The sequence below is a fragment of the Bufo bufo genome, chromosome 8 (genome assembly GCF_905171765.1).
Source record: "Bufo bufo chromosome 8, aBufBuf1.1, whole genome shotgun sequence".
Lineage (NCBI taxonomy): Eukaryota > Metazoa > Chordata > Amphibia > Anura > Bufonidae > Bufo > Bufo bufo.
Genome location: NC_053396.1, coordinates 109,417,462 through 109,437,238, shown reverse-complemented (window position 1 = coordinate 109,437,238; position 19,777 = coordinate 109,417,462).

The window sequence follows — 19,777 nt, the reverse complement described above, 5'->3', positions numbered from 1 at the left end:
CTGTTTGCAGGAAACGCATTTGTCCAATGATAATGTGCAGTGGCTGAACAAAAATTGGGTAGGACATGTGGTACATGCAATCCATTCCTCTCACTCCAGGGGCGTAAGTGTGATTGTGCATAAAAGTATAAGGTATGAACATCTGAAGCAATGTGTGGATGCTGAGGGCAGGTATGTGTGTGTAGTGTGCAAGATTGATGGGATCCAGGTGGTGTTGGTGTCAGTGTATGTGCCTCCACCTTTTGCTTCCCCTTTAATAAGGGATATTATGACCTTTGTGGCGGACTTCCCTGGACTGCCATGGCTGCTAGTGGGGGACTTCAATTGTACATTGAATGACTCCATAGATAGATGTCGGGTAGAAGGTGCCAGTGGATCACCGGGGAGTGTGGCTCTTAAGAATATTATGAGGGAAACTGGTTTACTTGATGCTTGGAGGCTGCGTAACCCGGATAAGCGGGTGTTTTCATGTAGATCTGCTACGCATCATTCATTATCACGCATAGATCTGGCTTTGGTTAATGATGTTATGCTGCCATTGATAAGAGATGTTGTTTATCACCCTCGATCGTTGTCTGACCATTCCCTGGTGCAGGTTGATTTGTGCCTGGGCGTGCTTAGGCAGGGACCGAGGTTGTGGAAATGTAACCCGCATTGGTTGAATGTACTTGGTGATTTGTCTGAGATTACTCTGGAGGTCAGGGAGTACTTTTCTATTAATGGAGGGACGGCTTCAATTCACGGAGTCTGGGATGCCATGAAAGCGTTTTTGAGAGGGGTACTGATCAAAGAAATAAGTAAGCATAAATCTAAATCCAGAGAGGCAGATGTTAAAGCTCATGTACAAGTAACAGAGGCTGAAAGGGAGTTTGGTAGAATCCCCACCATGGCTAATAGTGAGGCGCTGGAGGTAGCTCAGGAACAACTGAGGTGTCACCTACTACAAGCTGCAGAGAGGAAACGTAGTTTTTACCGCCAAAGATCTTTTGAGGAGGGAGAGAAAGTTGGGCATCTGCTCTCAGTAGTTTCTCAGGCACAGAGGGGTTCTTCTTGTATACAAGAGCTAATGGATGGTAATGGGAATAGTAGCCAGGATACAAAAGGGATATTAGATATTCTAAAAGGTTTTTATGTCTCTCTCTATGCTTCCAAGGCGTCTAGCTCGGAGGAGGCCTTGTCCGCCTTTCTGGCTGAGGCTCAGCTATCGGTGTTATCAGAGGAGGATAGAGAGAGACTGGAAGAGCCGATCACGCTGGAGGAGTTGGAGGTAGCTCTTGGGGGGATGGCGAATGGTAAGGTGCCGGGGGCAGACGGCATACCAGTGGAGGTGTATAAAAAGTTGCAAGGGGTACTTCTTCCTGAATTACTTAAGGTTCTTGAATATTCTCTGGAGACGGGTTCGCTACCACATTCTATGCAGGAGGCTATCATAGTAGTTATTCCTAAGCCTGGGAAAGATCCCAAAGTTCCTGATTCCTATAGACCAATTTCGCTATTAACAGCAGATGTGAAGCTCCTGGCGAAGGTGTTGGCGAACAGGCTGTCCAGGGTAATACTAACTATAGTGCACCCGGATCAAACGGGCTTTATGCCTGGGAAATCGACTGCTATAAATATCCGTAGAGTATATGCCAGTCTGAATATTCCAGCAGATAATGGAGGAGATAGGGCCTTACTTGCGTTAGACGCCGCCAAGGCGTTCGACAGTGTTGAATGGAACTACCTATGGGCAGTGGCGTACCAAGGGGGGGGCGGGGGGGGGGGGGGCGGCCCGCCCCGGGTGCCACTCACAAGGGGGGTGCCAGCCGCGACTGAGGATAAAAAAAATAAATAAAAAAATAATAATAATGTGGCGAGTGGGCCAGGCGTGGCGCTGTGATAGGGGCAGGGCTCCAGATGGTCTCTCCCTCCCCCTGTGCTGCTGCCGCGGCCAATAAGAAGAGGGGCAGGGCCGGGGGAGGGGCTGTGGCCACTGCGCCACCAATGAAGATAACTGACCTGTTAATACAAATGCAGGAGGCGGGTGCCGGCTATTTGATTCCGGCACCCACCTCCTGCATTTGTATTAACAGGTCAGTTATCTTCATTAACATTAAGTGCGGCCCCCCCCCCAGTATAATAAACATTGAGTGCGCCCCCCCCAGTATAATAAACATTGAGTGCGCCCCCCCCCAGTATAATAAACATTGAGTGCGGCCCCCCCCCCCCCAGTATAATAAACATTGGTGGGCAGTGGGCAGTGCCAATGAGGGATAAAAAATAAAAAATTAACTCACCTCCTCCAATTGATCGCGTAGCTACTGCCGGTCTACTTGTAATTTCTTCAGGACCTGTGGTGACGTCACTGAGCTCCAGCCTCTATCGCATGGCCCATTACCATGGTGATGGATCATGTGATGAGCTCAGTGACATCACCACAGGTCCTGAAGAAAGTACATGAGACCTGCTGCTACGCGATCAATTGGAGGTGGTGAGTTAATTTTTATTTATTTTTTTAACCCTCATTGGCACTGCCCACCAATGTTTATTATGTTGGGGGGGGGGGCGCACTGTGCCACCAATGTTTATTATACTGGGGTGTTGGGGGGGGGCGCACTGCACCACCAATGTTTATATGTTTATTATGCTAGGGAGGGGGGGCGCACTGCCCACCAATGTTTATTATGTTGGGGGGGCACACTGCGCCACCAATGTTTATTATACTAGGGTGTTGGGGGGGGGCGCACTGCACCACTAATGTTTATATGTTTATTATGCTAGGGAGGGGGGGCGCACTGCCCACCAATGTTTATTATGTTGGGGGGGCACACTGCGCCACCAATGTTTATTATACTAGGGTGTTGGGGGGGGCGCACTGCACCACCAATGTTTATATGTTTATTATACTAGGGAGGGGGGGCGCACTGCGCCACCAATGTTTATTATGTTGGGGGGGGCGCACTGCGCCACCAATGTTTATTATACTGGGGTTTAAGGGGGTGCAGGTTTTTATTTTATTAAGGAAGGGTTAAGGGGTCTATTAAGGGGTGGTTAATGGGTTTTATTAAGGGGGGTTAATGGGTTTATTTCGTTAAGGGGGTGTGCAGAGGTTTATTTTATTAAGGGGTTTTATTTTTATTTATAAATATTATTGAAAACATTGAAAAAAGTTTGTGCATGTTTTCTTAACTTTCTTGGGGGGGTGCCAAACAAAGGGTTCGCCCCGGGTGCCAAATGCTCTAGGTACGCCCCTGCCTATGGGAAACCTTGAGAGTCATGGGCTTTGGTGCTCGATTTATTCAGTGGGTGAAAGTGTTGTATTCAAGTCCAAAGGCACGGATCAGAGCTAATGGGGGGTTGTCAGATAGCTTCTCTTTGACCAGAGGCACCAGACAGGGGTGCCCATTGTCACCCTTGTTGTTTGCGTTAGCAATTGAACCACTTGCAGCCCTTATCCGCCTGTCACCTCTTATTGTGGGGTTTAGATATGGTGAGACGCAAAATAAAGTGGCAATGTATGCTGATGACACTATGTTATTTCTGGGTGACACAGGGGGCTCTCTGGATGCGGCCATGGCTTTAATAGATAAATTTGGTGGCTTCTCTGGGCTTCGGATAAATTGGCAGAAGTCTGCATTGATGCCGGTAGGTAAGTAGTTTTCCGACGGTTGTTTCTATTTGGGTACGGATGTCACGGATGATGTTGCAGATAGCTGGAACTTATGAATAAACGTCCGACTGGCTTGATCCCAAACTAAGGAGCATATAGGTGAGCCCTATAAAACCCTAAGAGCTCTCCCTGACTGCTATGCCCATGCAAGGGTCTCAATGGTAGACGATTGCATGCCCACGTACCTAAGACTGTGTGACACCTGAAAACCCTATAATAGTGAGGGGACACGACCACCGGCACCGTACACTTAATACGGACGGAGTCAGGGTCACCTAGAATCAAGCCATCAAGGAAACACAATACATGAAAAGACTTATCTGAGCAAACAGCAGTAGCATCCAGCAGTGAACACTTCATCCAGGAAGTAGTATAAACCGCAAAGTGAGGCAGTATGGGAGGGAATATAAAGGGAGACGATTAGTCTAAATAGGTGACACCTGGGAGAAGGAAAGGAGATGACAAAGTGAAACCAAAACAAAGAACTCCATAGAGATGCGAGAATCCACAATACTAGAGACCTGAAATTCAAGATTACCATCAACAACAATCGGAGGAGGAGGCAAAGAGGAGGGTACAGTGGGTTGGACATAAGGTTTTAATAGGGACCTGTGAAAAACATTATGGATCTTCCAGGTCTGAGGAAGATCAAGATGGAAGGCAACGGGATTGATGACGAACAAGATCTTGTAAGGCCCAATAAACTTAGGACCCAACTTCCAGGAGGGAACCTTCAGTTTGATATTCTTTGTAGACAACCACACCAGATCACCCACATTAAGGTCCGGACCAGGCACACGTCTCTTATCCGCCACACGCTTATATCTCTCACTCATCCTCTTCAGATTACCCTGAATCTTTGGCCAAATAAATGACAAAGACGAGGAAAATCTCTCCTTATCAGGTAAACCAGAAGACCCCTCTCCAGAGAATGTCCCAAACTGCGGATGAAACCCATATGCACCAAAAAATGGTGACTTATCAGAGGACTCCTGGCGACGGTTATTTAAATGCAAAATACAAATGCAATAGCACTCTGCAACCAGCATTCTGCCCTGCCTCTATGCTGGATGAGGCATTGGTGTACATTTTGGCCAAAGCGTAATAAGCCACTCACCACGTCAAGGTCGCCTCTATGGAGTGGTCCCTAACACTAGTTCCTACCTGTTTATGGGCCATGACAGCCACACAAAGTCCAGGGAATGCAGGTGCAGCATGCACGCCAAGCACACTCTGCTTTTAACCCCGTCCGGTGCCATTACAGCTTTCATCGGATCCAGGGATGCAAGTACCAACATGCATGCTGAGCCCACCATATACTTCTCCTGGAGCCAAATGGTAGGTGCTATATAAGCAGACTCAGTTTTATACTGACTTTAAAACCAGCCTCCAGGACAGATTGACTGGTCAGGTGTGCATGACTGCATGGAGATCGCCACGCCTCCAATATATACTACAAAGAAAAAATCTGGGTGATTCAGTCACACAACCCTGTATGCAGGTGCACATCGCTATGGCGAAATACATATACAAACGCAAAATACAAATGCAATAGCACTCTGCAACCAGCATTCTGCACCTGCATTCCCTGGACTTTGTGTGGCCCATAAACAGGTAGGAACTAGTGTTAGGGACCACTCCATAGAGGCGACCTTGACGTGGTGAGTGGCTTATTACGCTTTGGCCAAAATGTACACCAATGCCTCATCCAGCATAGAGGCAGGGCAGAATGCTGGTTGCAGAGTGCTATTGCATTTGTATTTTGCGTTTGTATATGTATTTCGCCATAGCGATGTGCACCTGCATATAGGGTTGTGCTGACTGAATCACCAACATTTTTTCTTTGACGGTTATTTAAAGCAAACTCAGCAAGGGACAAAAAAGAATACCAATCCTCCTGATTCTCCGCCACAAAACAGCGCAGATATGTCTCCAGATTCTGATTGACGCGTTCGATCTGACCATTCAACTGCGGGTGAAAAGCAGAAGAGAACGACAACCGAATCCCCAAGCAAGAACAGAAGGCCTTCCAGAATCTGGAAACAAATTGCGTGCCCCTATCAGAAACGATGTCTCCTGGGGCGTGGCTTGTGAGTGCATGGAGTAAGACGCACTGTTCACTGCTCCTGCTAAAATCCTGCTCATTTACACTGGAAGCGCACTCAAACTGCCTGAAATTACTTTACCTGGGGAGAGGAAGGTGTCCGGTGATTGCGGTGACAAAATCGGGAGCCTGAAAATGCAGAGGAAATCGTCCAAACTGGCGAAACAAGACCGCATGGAGAAAGGCCAAGATGGCGCCGGAAGTGGAGAGGGGTCGGCGCTGCAGGAGACGGTGAGCCAGAGCGCGGCTGCTAAACTCAGTAAATATGCCAGACTGGACGGTGGAGTGGGCGATTCGGCCAGCGATAAAGGGACTGATATACCTACCTCCTCTGATCAGGAGGACGGATCCATGGACGGTGATGACCCGGTTTTTTCCGGTCAGCCGGTGCTCAAATCTGCAGCCCCTGCAATAGATCCAGTAGACCTGCGGGTTGATTCTACAAGGGAGCCCACACTGAAAGATATAATGGTGGCTGTGGCAAGCTGCAACAGTACCCTTAAAGTGCTCGCAGTACAAGTTGGCAGCCTGAGATCAGATGTGTCCATAATCAGGCACGACCTGCACAAGATTTCTGAGCGCACTTCAGAGTTGGAAAAGAGGGTGTCCTCACTGGAAGATGTTATTCAACCTCTGCAAATGGCGTCGAAAATGTATGGGAAAGATATAGCTGCCTTATACGCCAAAGCGGATGATTTAGAGAACAGATCGCGGAGAAATAATCTGCGAATTGTTGGAATGCCAGAAAAAACAGAAGGGGCCAATGCTACAGAGTTTGTGGAGAAATGGTTGCACCAGTTATTCCATGAGAAGGCCCTATCTTCCCTGTACGCGGTTGAGCGGGCGCACAGAGTCCCTTCGCGGCCGCTCCCGCCAGGCAGGCCTCCTCGCCCCATACTAGCGAAGATTTTACACTTTAAAGATCGGGACACTATCCTACGCCAGTCAAGGGACAATGATGAGATGGTCATTGTGGCGAAACCGACCTCGCCACTGGGTTTTGGAGAGGACTGGCTGCTGGCCTCTTGCCCCAGGATTATGGGCCATATACTAACTTTTAAACCCCTGAACCGATTCAAGTGAATTTTGGATAGGTTTGTCCCCACGTTATACTGTTTGAATTAATGTAAGTTATATGTATGGCCAATGTAAACTCACAAAGTTGTAACAATCTATAATAATTGTAACTTGTCAGCTTGGGAGGAAAATGCTGGGTGTGTTTCTATTGTGCCATTGTCCCATTGTGTGTTTAAATGGTGATGTCTGTCCTGTTGTATCTACATGTGTATTGGCGATCTCCCTTTGTTCTGAGAGATAATTGGATTGCTCCTCAGGTTGTCTCCAGACAGAGGGGAGGAGACCATGATGCATTGTGGGGATATGTTGTCCTATGTCCCAGTCTTCATTCTGGTCCTCTGGGGGCGTGAACGATTGGTTGCTGTAGTTACATTGTATGTGTTGTTAATTACTGATTGGTTATATTTCAAACCCCTGTGGGCAGTACTATGTTTTTGGTTTGTGAATAAAAGAGGCTGTACGTGAAGTACAGTCAGTTCCTGTTTCACCTTCAACATAGAGCCTCGTCTCATGTGTGTGGGGATTGCTATACGTGTATACTCCCCTGGCTATAACTACTAGCTCTTTTAAGGGCTGTTCCTGCTCTCTGGTTTTAGGAGAGGTCCACCCACTGGAGCCTGGAGCCTTGTCGTAGGTCCAGGGTGGGTAGGAGACGGTGAGACCTCAACCAAGCTTCGGCGGTTCGTGGGGTCTGCAGTGCGTACGGTGTCAAGTGGAGTGCTTGGAGTCCTCGGAAAGCACTAGGAGCATTCATTCAACGGAGGTACCCGGTCGGGGTGCCAGGTGATCCGTTACATTGGTGGCAAGCAGTGGGATGGCGTCCTAGTGTGAGGAGAAGCAGCTCGGAGACACCGTTCGTGGATTTACTAAATTGAGGGTAACCCTAGTATCCGTACAGCGCCCCTGGCTACAGCAGGATGGAATCGGCTAGTCTTCAAACAGCGTTCCACTACGAGGATGAGGATGACCCGGACTGGAGGGATGCAGTCCGGAAAGGCGTCTGGTATGATGCCCTGGAAAATGCCCAGCGGCGGCGAGGTGAGTGTCTCCCCAGTGAGGAACAGCAGTTGCGGATGCGAGTGGCCCTGCGAATGCCCCTTCTGGGAGAGAAGCCCCTGAATGAGTGGGTGACAGAACTGGAGAGCCTGGTATGGAAGGAGCTTTGGCTAGATGACGCCTACCAGGCACTCTGGTGGTATGTGATTCGGCACTCCCCCTGGATGGCTGAGCACGACAGACCCGAGGGTGAGAATTATGATGGCCCTGGCCTGTTGTTTGAGGCCTTCGCAGAACCGGAGTTCGGAGATGCTAGAGGGTCCCGGTTCTGGGATATCTATGACTACAGGGAGGCTATGCATGATTGGGCTACAGCGAGAGAGGTGAGACAAGACCTGGCATCTCTAGTGACAAAGGAGTGGGAGCTGGAGCAGGACTACCAATACTTCTTCAGCTCAATTCGGTCCCAATATACACTGCCAGAGAGCTGGGTGGCAGTCCCAGACCTACAACCCTACAGCTGGGAAGACCCGACTGAAGTATCCCCTGCTTCAGTACCAGCTACAGAGGTAGGAGTCCTCATAGACTGGTCCTGTGAGGAACCACAACAGGCAGGTGGAGACGGGACCGAGGTCTCTCCACCGGGATGCTGGGCAGCTGGCCCAGACCCTCAACAGCAGCCGGAGTTGCCAAGTGTGGACGCAGGTGGTCCTTACTCGCAAATGTTGAGGGACCTCACAGACTGGTCCTGGAAGGATCCACAGATGGCAGGTGGAGATGGGACCGAGGTCTCTCTACCAGTCCTACAGAGATGCTGGACGGTCGGTCCAGATCTCCAGCCATCTCCGCCGGGATACCAGGAGGAGGAGGTAAGCGAGCCCTCCCCTTCCCAGGTACTTCCCAACCGAGTTCTGGGGGCAGGGGATGAGCCTGCGATACCCACTGATCTCTCTCCCCAACCACAGGGGGACAGCACCCCTAACTCCGATGGTGCAGATGGGACCGTGGTCTCTGCACCAGGCCTACTGGGATGCTGGACGGCTGGTTCATATCCCCCACCAACCCTGCAGGAATGCCAGGAGGAGGAGGTAAGCGATTCCTCCTCTCCACAGCCGATCTGCAACAAGGTCCTGGGGATAGGATTCCTTGACCACATCCCAGCGGAAGAGCTGGCATCTGGGCAGAGCGCAGTCGGCCTCTGCCCTCCCCTATCCTCTTCTCCAGAGCCGGACTTCCCACAGGCTACCCCAGCGGAAGAGCTGGCATCTGGGCAGAGCGCAGTCGGCCTCTGCCCACCAAGTACCTACAGTTCCAAGCTGGAGAACCACAAGGAAGCGAGGAGTAGCAGATGCCCACTCAACAGCTGGGGACATACAGAACAGAGCCAGGCCCCAAGATTCAACAGGTCCAGTATTGGGTTGTGGTTGGACTGCCAGACTAACTCAGGTACTGACCGTGAGGTCAGGTATCTGGTTAGTCTTCCCTGGGAGGGGGAGATGTGTGGCGAAACCGACCTCGCCACTGGGTTTTGGAGAGGACTGGCTGCTGGCCTCTTGCCCCAGGATTATGGGCCATATACTAACTTTTAAACCCCTGAACCGATTCAAGTGAATTTTGGATAGGTTTGTCCCCACGTTATACTGTTTGAATTAATGTAAGTTATATGTATGGCCAATGTAAACTCACAAAGTTGTAACAATCTATAATAATTGTAACTTGTCAGCTTGGGAGGAAAATGCTGGGTGTGTTTCTATTGTGCCATTGTCCCATTGTGTGTTTAAATGGTGATGTCTGTCCTGTTGTATCTACATGTGTATTGGCGATCTCCCTTTGTTCTGAGAGATAATTGGATTGCTCCTCAGGTTGTCTCCAGACAGAGGGGAGGAGACCATGATGCATTGTGGGGATATGTTGTCCTATGTCCCAGTCTTCATTCTGGTCCTCTGGGGGCGTGAACGATTGGTTGCTGTAGTTACATTGTATGTGTTGTTAATTACTGATTGGTTATATTTCAAACCCCTGTGGGCAGTACTATGTTTTTGGTTTGTGAATAAAAGAGGCTGTACGTGAAGTACAGTCAGTTCCTGTTTCACCTTCAACATAGAGCCTCGTCTCATGTGTGTGGGGATTGCTATACGTGTATACTCCCCTGGCTATAACTACTAGCTCTTTTAAGGGCTGTTCCTGCTCTCTGGTTTTAGGAGAGGTCCACCCACTGGAGCCTGGAGCCTTGTCGTAGGTCCAGGGTGGGTAGGAGACGGTGAGACCTCAACCAAGCTTCGGCGGTTCGTGGGGTCTGCAGTGCGTACGGTGTCAAGTGGAGTGCTTGGAGTCCTCGGAAAGCACTAGGAGCATTCATTCAACGGAGGTACCCGGTCGGGGTGCCAGGTGATCCGTTACAGTCATGAATGGGGTCAGAGTGTCCATTTTTCCGGATTATTCCAATGAGGTGCAGCGGAGGAGGAGCAGATTTATAGATATAAAGAAAAGGCTCAGAGTGCTACAAGTTCCGTACGCCATGTTGTTCCCGGCTAGATTGCGAGTGGTGGCATTGGGTTCCACCAGATTTTTTGAGGATCCGGAAGAAGCAACACAGTGGCTGGACATCCACGAGCGGCAACTGAGAAGTGGGGCCCTGGACACTTGAAGGAAACAGTTTGCAGTTTGTGTTCACTTTATATGCATAGGATTGCACCCTAATGTCACTTTAATGTTATACCAGTTATAAAGTATATTGAGTGTTGCTACCACATGGTAGATCCTGATGCAGGAGTAGAAAGTTGGAATAAGAAATGTATTTCCCAGTTGTGGAGAGGATTCTCTACCTGAGGGAGAGTGTTGGAATCAGAAGTGATTTTTGTTCAGCATTGGGCATGGTGCTTACAGATTGCCCTGAGTTAGAGTTGGATGTTTGGGAATGGGGGGTTGGGGTTACTGTTCAAAGTAGCCTGATTACTGGGGAGGGGGAGGGACGGGGGAGGGGGAGGGACGGGGGGGGGGGGGGGGGGGGGGGGGGGGGGGGGGGGGGGTGACGGGTCAGAGTTGGGCGAGGGGCGTGAATTATGAGAGAGTGACATTAGTATGGGGTGTGAGATTCAAACATGCAATAATCTTTCATCATGACACAGGTGATTAAAGTGTTGAGCTGGAATGTGAGGGGAATGGCTGATGCACGAAAACGACAATGTATATTTCAATATTTGGGTCGGTTTCAGCCAGCTATCTGCTGTTTGCAGGAAACGCATTTGTCCAATGATAATGTGCAGTGGCTGAACAAAAATTGGGTAGGACATGTGGTACATGCAATCCATTCCTCTCACTCCAGGGGCGTAAGTGTGATTGTGCATAAAAGTATAAGGTATGAACATCTGAAGCAATGTGTGGATGCTGAGGGCAGGTATGTGTGTGTAGTGTGCAAGATTGATGGGATCCAGGTGGTGTTGGTGTCAGTGTATGTGCCTCCACCTTTTGCTTCCCCTTTAATAAGGGATATTATGACCTTTGTGGCGGACTTCCCTGGACTGCCATGGCTGCTAGTGGGGGACTTCAATTGTACATTGAATGACTCCATAGATAGATGTCGGGTAGAAGGTGCCAGTGGATCACCGGGGAGTGTGGCTCTTAAGAATATTATGAGGGAAACTGGTTTACTTGATGCTTGGAGGCTGCGTAACCCGGATAAGCGGGTGTTTTCATGTAGATCTGCTACGCATCATTCATTATCACGCATAGATCTGGCTTTGGTTAATGATGTTATGCTGCCATTGATAAGAGATGTTGTTTATCACCCTCGATCGTTGTCTGACCATTCCCTGGTGCAGGTTGATTTGTGCCTGGGCGTGCTTAGGCAGGGACCGAGGTTGTGGAAATGTAACCCGCATTGGTTGAATGTACTTGGTGATTTGTCTGAGATTACTCTGGAGGTCAGGGAGTACTTTTCTATTAATGGAGGGACGGCTTCAATTCACGGAGTCTGGGATGCCATGAAAGCGTTTTTGAGAGGGGTACTGATCAAAGAAATAAGTAAGCATAAATCTAAATCCAGAGAGGCAGATGTTAAAGCTCATGTACAAGTAACAGAGGCTGAAAGGGAGTTTGGTAGAATCCCCACCATGGCTAATAGTGAGGCGCTGGAGGTAGCTCAGGAACAACTGAGGTGTCACCTACTACAAGCTGCAGAGAGGAAACGTAGTTTTTACCGCCAAAGATCTTTTGAGGAGGGAGAGAAAGTTGGGCATCTGCTCTCAGTAGTTTCTCAGGCACAGAGGGGTTCTTCTTGTATACAAGAGCTAATGGATGGTAATGGGAATAGTAGCCAGGATACAAAAGGGATATTAGATATTCTAAAAGGTTTTTATGTCTCTCTCTATGCTTCCAAGGCGTCTAGCTCGGAGGAGGCCTTGTCCGCCTTTCTGGCTGAGGCTCAGCTATCGGTGTTATCAGAGGAGGATAGAGAGAGACTGGAAGAGCCGATCACGCTGGAGGAGTTGGAGGTAGCTCTTGGGGGGATGGCGAATGGTAAGGTGCCGGGGGCAGACGGCATACCAGTGGAGGTGTATAAAAAGTTGCAAGGGGTACTTCTTCCTGAATTACTTAAGGTTCTTGAATATTCTCTGGAGACGGGTTCGCTACCACATTCTATGCAGGAGGCTATCATAGTAGTTATTCCTAAGCCTGGGAAAGATCCCAAAGTTCCTGATTCCTATAGACCAATTTCGCTATTAACAGCAGATGTGAAGCTCCTGGCGAAGGTGTTGGCGAACAGGCTGTCCAGGGTAATACTAACTATAGTGCACCCGGATCAAACGGGCTTTATGCCTGGGAAATCGACTGCTATAAATATCCGTAGAGTATATGCCAGTCTGAATATTCCAGCAGATAATGGAGGAGATAGGGCCTTACTTGCGTTAGACGCCGCCAAGGCGTTCGACAGTGTTGAATGGAACTACCTATGGGCAGTGGCGTACCAAGGGGGGGGGCGGGGGGGGGGGCGGCCCGCCCCGGGTGCCACTCACAAGGGGGGTGCCAGCCGCGACTGAGGATAAAAAAAATAAATAAAAAAATAATAATAATGTGGCGAGTGGGCCAGGCGTGGCGCTGTGATAGGGGCAGGGCTCCAGATGGTCTCTCCCTCCCCCTGTGCTGCTGCCGCGGCCAATAAGAAGAGGGGCAGGGCCGGGGGAGGGGCTGTGGCCACTGCGCCACCAATGAAGATAACTGACCTGTTAATACAAATGCAGGAGGCGGGTGCCGGCTATTTGATTCCGGCACCCACCTCCTGCATTTGTATTAACAGGTCAGTTATCTTCATTAACATTAAGTGCGGCCCCCCCCCCCAGTATAATAAACATTGAGTGCGCCCCCCCCCAGTATAATAAACATTGAGTGCGCCCCCCCCCAGTATAATAAACATTGAGTGCGGCCCCCCCCCCCAGTATAATAAACATTGGTGGGCAGTGGGCAGTGCCAATGAGGGATAAAAAATAAAAAATTAACTCACCTCCTCCAATTGATCGCGTAGCTACTGCCGGTCTACTTGTAATTTCTTCAGGACCTGTGGTGACGTCACTGAGCTCCAGCCTCTATCACATGGCCCATTACCATGGTGATGGATCATGTGATGAGCTCAGTGACATCACCACAGGTCCTGAAGAAAGTACATGAGACCTGCTGCTACGCGATCAATTGGAGGTGGTGAGTTAATTTTTATTTATTTTTTTAACCCTCATTGGCACTGCCCACCAATGTTTATTATGTTGGGGGGGGGGGGCGCACTGTGCCACCAATGTTTATTATACTGGGGTGTTGGGGGGGGGGCGCACTGCACCACCAATGTTTATATGTTTATTATGCTAGGGAGGGGGGGCGCACTGCCCACCAATGTTTATTATGTTGGGGGGGCACACTGCGCCACCAATGTTTATTATACTAGGGTGTTGGGGGGGGGGCGCACTGCACCACTAATGTTTATATGTTTATTATGCTAGGGAGGGGGGGCGCACTGCCCACCAATGTTTATTATGTTGGGGGGGCACACTGCGCCACCAATGTTTATTATACTAGGGTGTTGGGGGGGGCGCACTGCACCACCAATGTTTATATGTTTATTATACTAGGGAGGGGGGGCGCACTGCGCCACCAATGTTTATTATGTTGGGGGGGGCGCACTGCGCCACCAATGTTTATTATACTGGGGTTTAAGGGGGTGCAGGTTTTTATTTTATTAAGGAAGGGTTAAGGGGTCTATTAAGGGGTGGTTAATGGGTTTTATTAAGGGGGGTTAATGGGTTTATTTCGTTAAGGGGGTGTGCAGAGGTTTATTTTATTAAGGGGTTTTATTTTTATTTATAAATATTATTGAAAACATTGAAAAAAGTTTGTGCATGTTTTCTTAACTTTCTTGGGGGGGGGTGCCAAACAAAGGGTTCGCCCCGGGTGCCAAATGCTCTAGGTACGCCCCTGCCTATGGGAAACCTTGAGAGTCATGGGCTTTGGTGCTCGATTTATTCAGTGGGTGAAAGTGTTGTATTCAAGTCCAAAGGCACGGATCAGAGCTAATGGGGGGTTGTCAGATAGCTTCTCTTTGACCAGAGGCACCAGACAGGGGTGCCCATTGTCACCCTTGTTGTTTGCGTTAGCAATTGAACCACTTGCAGCCCTTATCCGCCTGTCACCTCTTATTGTGGGGTTTAGATATGGTGAGACGCAAAATAAAGTGGCAATGTATGCTGATGACACTATGTTATTTCTGGGTGACACAGGGGGCTCTCTGGATGCGGCCATGGCTTTAATAGATAAATTTGGTGGCTTCTCTGGGCTTCGGATAAATTGGCAGAAGTCTGCATTGATGCCGGTAGACGGACAGGCACTCTCTGGTGTGCAGGCAGATAGTTTGATTCCCTGGGTGGGCAAGTTTAAATATTTGGGGCTATATATAACACCTAGACTGCTAGATTTTGAAGAGCTTAATTTAACTCCTTTGCTAAATACCTTTAGGCTGAAGGCAAGGACATGGGGTAGACTCTTTTTGTCGGTGGTGGGCAGAGTGAATCTCCTAAAAATGGTAATGATGCCTCAGTTACTATACATATTGAATAATGCCCCTGTATGGATCCCAGTTGAGAGATTTAGGAAAATACATTCGATATTTAGAGATCTTATCTGGAAATATGGTCAAGCTAGGATTAAGCTGGAGACGCTGCAATATCCCAAGTCTGAAGGTGGCTTGGCTGTCCCTAACGCCTGTATTTATTTCTTAGCCTCTCAGTGTCAACATTTTAAGGGTTGGATGGAATTTCAGCTACCAGATGTGACGGGGAAGATACTGCAACACTGGGTGGGTAATAGAGATCTTATGGGTATTCTGGAGGGTGCAGGGATGCATGGGGGGAGAGAGAAAGTAACGCTTATAGAGCTTATGAAAAAAGTGTGGGCAAAGGTGAAATTGATCAGGGGAGTTGGTGGGGTAGGAGAGCTTTCCCCAATATGGAACAATAACTTGATGCCAGAGTTCATTTCTCTATCAGGAGTCCGAAATTGGGAATCCCATGGAGTAATGAGGATAGGTCAATTGATCGAGACTAATGTATTTAAATCATTTCAAGGCCTACAGCAGGAATTCAACATTCCTAAAGTGTGGTTCTATCAATACCTGCAACTGAGACACGCCTATGATGTCACGATAAGGAAGGGTTGCATTATTGCAAAAATGGATGTGGTCCATAAACTGGTTCTCCCAGCTGGAGGAAAGAGAGGTTTGATATCACAGGTGTATACTCTGCTTTTAGACAAATTTTTGATAGAATTCCCTCTTACAAGGATGAGAAAATGGAAAAAGGATCTGGGGGACATCCCTAAGGAACAGTGGGAAGATATATTGGAGGCAGTCCCGAGAGTGTCTGTAAGTGAACAGGGCAAGTTGTCACAACTGTTTATCATACACAGAGTCTACAAAACTCCAGTGTTTTTACGGAAAATTGGGATTAGAACTGATGACAATTGTCCAAAATGTATGGCGGAAGGTGCAGATCTGTTTCATATGCTTTGGTCTTGTCCAGTGCTAAGTAGTTTTTGGGATGAGGTGTTGACTTTGATTAATCGTAACCTGGAGTTGAGGGTGCAGAAGGACCCAAAGATATGTGTGCTGGGATATGTGAAGGAGATTGGTGGGGGAGAGGCGGTCAAAGTGGCAGTTGGGAGACTATTGTATGTGGCCAGGAAGTTGATTGCCTTTAGGTGGATCCAGGGGAGTCCGCCAACTGTAGATGAATTTGTGAGAAAGGTGCATGATATGTTGACTTTAGAGAGGGGAGTGTTTGTTAGGAGAGGATGTCCTCAGAAGTTTGAAAAGTTGTGGAATGAATGGTTGTCTCACACTCATGTAGTAATATAAAAAGGTCTTGAAAATTCATGCTCTGATTTGGGGGGGGGGTTGGTAGTTGAGGGAGGGGGGGGGATTGTTGGGTTTTAACAGTCAAATAACTCTGTAACTGTTTTGTCTTTATATTGGTATATTCATTATGTACAATGACTGTGGAAGATGTATCAAATATTTGGACATATGATAATGTTTTATACAATTCTGTGTATATGAGATGTGGAGGGGAGAAAATCTCAGAAAAATTGTAGACGCAAATTGTCTTGTGATATGCCAATTTTATTTAAATAATAAAAACGATTTGATTGAAAAAAAAAGAAACGATGTCTGAACGAATGCCATGCAATTTAACAATGTGATCAACAAACGCTTGCGCCAACGTCTTAGCATTGGGTAACTCAGGAAAGTGAATGAAATGTGCCATTTTGCTAAAAAGAGTCTTCTCCGAGGAACGAGGCAGGTCCGTAATGAAGTCCATGGACAGATGCGTCCAAGGACGGGAAGGAATGGGTAACGGGAGGAGAGAACCCGATGGCCATGAATGAGGGACCTTAGCAGGAGCGCAGGTCTCGCAGGCTGCCACAAAACCCTCAACCGTCTTACGAAGAGCCGGCCACCAGAATCTCCGAGCAATGGGATCCACTGTGGCTCTACTCCCCGGGTGCCCAGCAAGGACAGTATCGTGGTGCTCCTTGTGTCGTAAAGCGAGAGGCACAAACAACCTCCCAGGAGGACAAAGATCAGGAGGCTCTGCCTGGGCTGCCTGAACCTCTGCCTCCAAATCAGGATAAAGAGCAGAGACGACCACCCCTTCAGCCAAAATGGGACCCGGGTCTTCAAAGTTTCCCCTTCCCGGAAAACAACGTGACAGGGCATCCACCTTCACATTTTTAACCCCAGGGCGGAACGTAACAACAAAATTAAACCTAGAAAAGAACAAAGACCATCTGGCCTGTCTCGGGTTCAGACTCTTGGCTGATTCCAAGTAGGCCAGATTCTTATGGTCGATAAACACGGTAATAGGGTGTCTGGCTCCCTCTAACCAATGGCGCCATTCCTCAAAAGCTAATTTGGTGGCCAACAACTCCCTATCTCCCCCATCGTAATTTCTCTCTGCAGAGGAGAGTTTCCTTGAGAAAAAGGCACACGGTCGCCATTTGGCAGGAGAGAGACCCTGAGATAAGACCGCACCCACACCCACCTCAGAAGCGTCCACCTCAACAATAAAAGGTAAAGAGACATCAGGTTGTACCATAATGGGAGCGGAAGCAAAACTCTCTTTGATACTAGAAAAGGCTTTAGGCGCATCTACCGACCACAAGGAAAAATCTACCCCCTTTTTAGTCATATCAGTGAGTGGCTTAACAACAGAAGAATAATTCAAAACAAACTTTCTGTAATAATTGGCAAAACCCAAAAACCGCATCAGCGCCTTCTGATTCTCAGGAAGCTCCCAATCAAGCACAGCGCGGACCTTCTCAGGGTCCATGCGAAAACCAGAAGCGGAGAGAAGAAAACCAAGAAATTGAATCCCCGGAACCGCAAACACACATTTTTCCAGTTTAGCGTACAATTTATTCTCCCGCAAAATCAGCAAGACCTGATGTAGGTGGTCCCGATGAGTCTTGAAATCAGGAGAAAAAAATCAAAATGTCATCTAGATACACCAGAACAAATTTCTCCATTAAATGATAAAAAATGCTGTTCACAAAATGTTGGAAGACGGCCGGAGCATTCATCAAACCAAAGGGCATAACCAAATTCTCAAAATGACCCTCAGGGGTATTAAAGGCCGTCTTCCATTCGTCCCCTTCCCTGACCCTGACTAGGTTGTATGCCCCTCTTAAATCCAACTTAGAAAAAGCTTTAGCCCCAACAATCTGGTTAAACAGGTCCGGGATCAGAGGAAGCGGATATGGGTCACGAATTGTGATACGGTTCAGCTCCCTGAAATCCAGACAAGGTCTTAAAGAACCATCTTTTTTCTTAACAAAAAAAACCCAGCGGCAACAGGTGACTTTGAGGTGTCGGATGTGTCTCTTTCTCAGGCTCTCAGTGATATAAGTACTCATAGCGACTCTTTCAGGTTGGGAGAGATTGTATAAACGTGATTTTGGCAGCTTGGCATCTGGGATGAGATTAATAGGGCAGTCGTACTCCCGGTGAGGGGGCAACTCCTGGACACCACTCTCGGAAAACACATCTGAAAATTCAGAGAGAAAAGATGGTACAGTCTTGATAGAAACCTCTGAAAGAGACGCCGTGAGGCAATTTTCTCTGCAAAACTCACTCCAACCATTTATTTGCCTTGCTTGCCAATCAATGGTGGGGTTATGTTTAGTGAGCCAGGGTAGCCCCAACACTAGAGGAGTAGGTAATCCACTTAGGACGAAACATGACATATCCTCAACATGAGCGTCACCCACAGTCAAACGGATATTGTGAACTATGGCCTTTAACGATCTTTGAGAAAGTGGAGCGATAGCAAAAACAGGTATATCCTTTTCCAAAGTGCATACAGGGGCGTAACTAGAAGTGACTGGGCCCCACAGCAAATATTTGTAAGGGCCCCCCCAGCGCGCTTCGCACCTCCCTCCTCCTGTGTAAACCCCACTCCTTTGGCACAGTGTAGCGGTATACTGTATATTGTGGGGCACAGTATAGCGGTATACTGTATATTGTGTGGCACAGTGTAGGCTATATGTATATAACATAAACATATTTCATATGAAAACTTACAGTTACTTGACTTGGCCCTTGGGAATCTCGGACACCACTTCCACACTTTGGTCGGGGGCTCGGTGGAGCTGATGTTGTGCTTTATCCTAATGAGAAAGATTTCATAATAAGGATTTGGAGAAGGGGCAGAGGGATAGCAGAGCAGGGAGAGGCTGGTGCTGCTACTAGGGGGTCATACCATGGGGGAGTAATAAAGGCCACCATAATGCCCCCCCAGTAGAAATAATTCTCCTTATAATGTGACAGTGCAAAAATACCCCCTTGTAATGCCCCCAAGTTGAGCTAATGTCCCCATAGTGCCCCCATAATGTCCCAGTATAAAATACCCCTATATAGTGCCCCAGTAAATTCCCCCATAGCGCTCCTCTCCCCCCTTCCTGCTAGTGCCCCCCATAATGTACCAGTATAAAATGCCCCATATATAGTGCCTCAGTAGATGCTCCTCAGTGTCCGGCCTCTGATAGGCTGCCGGCCTAGTGTCCCCCATAATGCCCCCCAATAATGTGCCAGTAAGTGTCCCCATAGATGCACCCCCATCATGTGCCAGTATCAAGTGCCTCCCCCCCCACATGTCCCAGTATGATAGTGCCATCTCCCATCCCCCAATGTGCCAGTATCAAGTGCTTCTCTCCTTCCCACCCTTTCATGTGCCAGTATCATAGTGCCAAACCCCCCATGTGCCAGTATCAAGTGCCTCTCTCTTCCCCCCCATGTCCCAGTATCATAGTGCCATCTCCCCCCCAAAAAAAGTGGCAGTATCAAGTGCCTCCCCCCCATGTGCCAGTATCATAGTGCCAAACCCACCCATGTGCAAGTATCAAGTGCCAAACCCCCC